Source organism: Sinocyclocheilus anshuiensis, unplaced genomic scaffold, assembly GCF_001515605.1.
Source record: "Sinocyclocheilus anshuiensis isolate Anshui unplaced genomic scaffold, SAMN03320099.WGS_v1.1 scaffold579, whole genome shotgun sequence".
NCBI classification, from domain to species: Eukaryota; Metazoa; Chordata; class Actinopteri; order Cypriniformes; family Cyprinidae; genus Sinocyclocheilus; species Sinocyclocheilus anshuiensis.
In genome coordinates this window covers 1,774,197-1,779,622 of record NW_015551075.1, presented here as the reverse complement: position 1 = coordinate 1,779,622, position 5,426 = coordinate 1,774,197, and the positions used below count along the sequence as shown (strand labels likewise).

The following is a 5,426-nucleotide window of genomic DNA, read 5'->3' as shown; positions in this document are numbered from 1 at the left end:
GCTGAACCGGTCTGTCGTTTGTCGGAGATAGTGGAAAGCCGGCTTGAAACGCAGTGGAAACGCCAGTATGCCGAGGATCGTTTTCATTTTAAAACATAAACGCACGAGTGAAAATGTAGCCTTACATTTATGGGGGCTGGGACGCATTCACATAAACATTACAGCCTCACGTGTGCGCCACATCTCTTGAGTGTAACCGGTGTAAACTAGTAGGTGTGTTCGACTTGACGCAGACCGATTAATTAACCCCTTAGGTATCGAAATTTGGTACCGAACGACGAGACGTTTTTCGATACTCGATGGTATCGAGGCATTTAGAACTCGATACCCAGCCCTACAAATATGATGGCTTTAACAACAACAACAATAATAATAATTATTATATTTAAATGTATAATTATATAATATTTAATAGTATACTTAGTTTTAATATTTATGATACATAAAATCAATATAAAAATATAATATTTATAAAAAATGTATATAGTATAAATAATAGTATATATTATGAATTAGAGTTATATAACAATAATAATAATGATAGCTATATAATAATAATAATAATAATAATAGGAAGGAAAATCAATCAAACTATGTATAGTTATTTTTAATAATTATAATGAAGATACAAATATATAACTATGTATTGTGAAAAGCTATATACAAATAAAACAAAATTTGATTTTATAAAATATGTAATAATATTGTATATATCTTATATTATTATTAATGTTGTTGCTGCTGCTATTATGATGTTAGTTTTTTTTAATAATTATAATACATATACAATTTTTTTTATTTTATCAAACATGTAATATAAATTTGTACTATCAAATAATATTCATTCATTCATTCATTCATTTTCCTCAAAAAGCACTTTTTTGTGATGATTATGATGGTTTTGTACAAGGTTATAGTTGTTTTGCCTGCTTATTTGTTGATCTGTCAGACGGTCTTTTGAAGGGCTGTGCACTGTTCTGTTTTTTTTTTTTTTTGCAGTCTTTCAGTTCCAGTATTTCAATATGGTTCAACATAACAATAGTTAAACATTTCTTGAGACTCCTTTACTTACACGTGTTTACTTTAAACACATGTACATTTCCTTTATGGATGTTCCTTTTAAAGAAATACAATTATACAAGGTTAGACTAGTTGATTAGTTGTTTAGACGACCAGTTCTTTTTTGAAGATGTAGCTTAGTACATCCCTAGTGAGCAGTGGTAAGTGGATATGTTGTGTGTGTGTGTATCTGTGTGTCTGTGTGTCTGTGTGTGTGTGTGTGTGAGAGAGAGAGAAAGATTCGCTGACTCATCACTCTGGTGTCCAATCAAGCATGACACACTTTTCCTCCCATTCGCTCGTAAACCCTCATGGACTCACGCAGCCGTGAGACGCTCTCACCTAAACATCCCCTCTGCGCTCTCCTCCAATTTATTGACCATTTTTCACTTCTTTGTTTTTCATGTCCTCACCCACACACTCTATTTTTCCCCTCCTTCCCTCTAGCGTGACCTAGATTTTTAACTAGGCGAGGTCTCGCCAGGTTGTGTTGTTACCATCAACGGTTCTGTATTTGAAAATTTGTTTTTGTTGGACATTTTTCCAGTTTTGCAGCTGCCTGTGAATTTGACAGATGGAATGTGTGTATTTGGGCCACCGTCACCCTTGTTTTTCTGTTCTCAGCTCAAAATGTCTTTTCTCTGGCAGTTTGTCCTCCTCGAGGCCTTGGAGAAAACATTGTGATCTTCACCCAACAATGCTGATTCACAGTATTGCATATCCAGGTGAACGTTGTCCACAATGCTGCAGTAAAAGCACTCTTAAAAATAAATTGGCATTCATTATTGGCATTGATGGTTCAGTGAAGAACCTTTAACATCTATGGAACCTTTCCATTGCACAAAAGGTTCTTTAGATTATTAAATGTTCTTAAAATGTTTACTGAAAGGTTCTTTGCTGAACCTTAAATGGTTCTTCTATGGCATCACTGCGAAAACCTGAAAACACTATTAAAAATAAAGAAGGTTTTTGGAGTGATGCCATAGAAGAGCCACGTTAGGTTCCTCAAAGAGCCTTTCAGTGAATAGAATCGTTTTCTTAGTGTGAAGAACATTTTATAATCAAAAAAACCCTTTTTTTCCAATATAAAGAACCTTTCAATAAGAAAAAAGCATTTTTGGTCCTGTATTATGTTTCCAATATAAAATCTTGGTCCTGAAACAGAATAATTTGAGAACCAGTGTCCTTGTGCAGGTTGATTGGAGGTCTTTCTTTGTTGTCTTCGGTTCCTCCTGTAGCTTCTATAGGTCTCCTCTCTGCTCATTCCAATAGATGGCGTTAAAGAGACAAACTGCCTGACTAAGATGGTCTGACCTTCCCTCCCCCATGTCCTGTCGGATAAAGGGCTCACGGTGGCAGTGCGTCTGAAAACAGCTCCTGAAGTTCAGCTTCGCCTGCCCTGCATCTAGGGACTGTTCTGCAGACACAATGACCCCGACGACAATCTCTCGTCTGATATGAAAGTTTAATTAATGGGATGACAATGATCTTAATGGTTGAATCTCATGAAACCTGTCAGGAACATATCTGGGGTCATATTTCACTTCAGAAATAAAAGACAAATGTTTAGTTTTCTTTTTTCTTCTTCTTTTTTTTGTGACTATTTCAAGGACAATCAAACACAAATTCTCATTATTGTAATGTGAAAAGATCTTGTTCTCATTACTGTAATGAGGCTATATTTATTTATTTTTTTATATTTAAGAATTATAAATGAAAATAGATACAATTTTATTTTTATAAAAAATATTAATGTGAAACCATAACAACAACAACAATAATAATAATAATGTTATTATTATAATTTGTATTTTTTTATTTTTATTTATCTGTATCATAAGAAGGCAGTATCAGTCAATTTGACAATCATGATGATTTTGTACAATTAAAGCTTATAGTTTTGGCTATTTATTTGCTGAGTATCTTAATTAATTGTTTTTATTTAGTCATTTATTAAATACATTTTCATTCAAATGTATCTTAATTTCATTAGATGATCATTTATTTATAGAAATACCATTAAATACGGTTACATTACATATATTTTAGGAATATTTTTAATAAAATATATATTTGTATTTTTTTTTATATCATTATTATTGTTAATATTATTATAGTAAAGCAATAAGCCCCAAGAAGCCGTGGTTCACAGTGAATTTATAACCGCTAAGGGGCATTGTTAGGCATGACGCGAAGCGGAGCTGTTATAAGCGGAGCTGTTATAAATTCACTGTAAACCACGGCTTCACGGGGCTTATTGCTTTTATAAAACGGTTATTCCATATATGTAGTTAGGTTTCACAAAATAAAACAGAGCAAATAAAATGTAATGATATTAATAAAAACAGTATTCTTCCACCAAACAATGTAGTTCCTCAGAAACAGTTGTGGTTGCAACAAAGTGGTTGCCAAGCAACACACAAAGTAAACAAAGGTGTGTGTTTGTAGAGTAATTTACAACAGCTTCGAGCGTGGCTCAGCCAATCAGAATCAAGGACCGGAACTATCCGTTTTATAACATAAATTAAAGGCTACATTCTATTATGTACTGTGTAAATTCACAACTTAAATAAATTGTTCTTTTTTTTTTATGTCACAATGAACAAATTGTAATGGTCGTAGAAAAACAAAAGCAATTTGGGTGAAATATGACTCTTCACATGGTTTGTGAGATTCACTTTATAATAGGTCTACATACAAGAGCAATTCAACCAAAACATCTTGAGAAACACTGATGCGTCTTATACAAAGGGAAACTATTGCATCAGTTACACTCATCAGTTCACCTGAGATACATGAGAATGTCTGGAGTCTTTGCGGTCCAGTATGTTTGGCAGTGTTTTTATGAGGATGTCGTGAGGATAGAGAGCGAGCGACACAGTGAGAAGGTTCTGGAAGCTGCACACGCCTCACAGATGTGAATGCCATTAACTGGGCTGAATTGCTGAGTGTGGTGATTTCAGTCTTCACTTCACCACATGTCTTACAATGCTGGGCCTTGACTAGTTCACACAGAGGCATAAAATGTTCCACTGGCTGCACAAACACACATATCTGATTGCTGAGAACACACGTTTGGCCCTGAAACCTGTTTGAAGAGCCATTTACATTTACATTTAGTCATTTTGCAGACGCTTTTATCCAAAGCGACTTACAATTTGGGGATACATAAAGCGATTCTTCTTAAAGAGGCAAACCGATACAGGAAGTGCTTGTAATACCAAGTTTCTAGACATTGTTCAAATAAGTACAAGCTAGAAAGAGAAGGAATAAATAAAGGGAGAGAATTTTTTTTTTTTCTTTTTTATAATGATGATGATGAAGTCAAGTAGTTTCAAAAGAGATGAGTTTTCAGCTGTCGCTTGAAAATTGTCAGGTATTTCCAATTGTTAGAAATGAGCAGACCAGTGTGAGAGAAAGAGAAATTGTTAGAGAGAGCAGCTGGGGTTGCTGAGTCTTCTGGACGAATCCAGGTCTCAGTCAAGGCCAAGATGCTAAGTGTGGATTACATTACATTTACATTGTAAATGTAAATTACATTTACAATGTAATGACTCTGCTAAACCCGAAGATGTATATGTTAACATAAATTAAAGGAATAGTCCTTTGATGTAGATGGCCATTCAAGATGTAGATGAGTTTATTTCTTCATCAGAACAGATTTGGAGAAATGTAGCATTACATCACTTGCTCACCAGTGGATGCTCTGCAGTGAATGGGTGCCGTCAGAATGAGAGTCCAAACAGCTGATAAAAACATCACAATAATCCACAAGTAATCCACACCACTCCAGTCCATCAGTTAATGTCTTGTGAAGCGAAAAGCTGCATGTTTGTAAGAAAAAAATCCATCAAGACGTTTTTAACTTAAAACTGTCACAGTTCATAATCCACAATACTGCTTTCTCCATGGAAAAAGTCATCTTGTCTGAATCAAGAGAGAAATATGCACAGACCAAGCACCAATTAGAAGCAAAAACAGTTCTAAACAAATATGTCTGGTAGATTTTGATGTGAAGGGGATGGACTTTTTGGAAGCGTTGTTATGGATTATGGAATTATATTTTGGCCAAAAGTGATGGTTTAAAGTTAAAACTTCTTAAATGGGTTTAATGATGGATTTGTTTCTCTGGTGAACAAGTGATGTGATGCTACATTTCTCCAAATCTGTTCTGATGTAGAAACAAACTCATTTACATCTTGGATGGCCTGAGGGTAAAATACACACACACACACACACACATATGTGAACGGCGTATTATTGTGCCATCTCAAAGAGGCACAAAATCACTTTCACTGACTTTTTCATTAACTGTTCCCTCCTGGTGGAATGACCTGCCCAACTCAATCAGAGCAGCTGAGTCCTTA

General features: G+C 34.7%; 1 protein-coding gene and 1 long non-coding RNA gene across 2 annotated transcripts in view; one reads left to right on the top strand and one right to left on the bottom strand.

Moving 5' to 3' along the window:
• The window catches only part of LOC107662270 (uncharacterized), a 22,403-nt gene extending 21,359 nt beyond the window's left edge, over positions 1 to 1,044 (bottom strand). The window contains exon 1 of the long non-coding RNA XR_001631201.1: positions 1,033 to 1,044. This is a non-coding gene — a long non-coding RNA (uncharacterized LOC107662270). The remainder of the gene's footprint in view (positions 1 to 1,032) is intronic.
• The window catches only part of efl1 (elongation factor like GTPase 1), a 139,457-nt gene that overhangs the window by 77,937 nt on the left and 56,094 nt on the right, over positions 1 to 5,426 (top strand). The window lies entirely within an intron of this gene.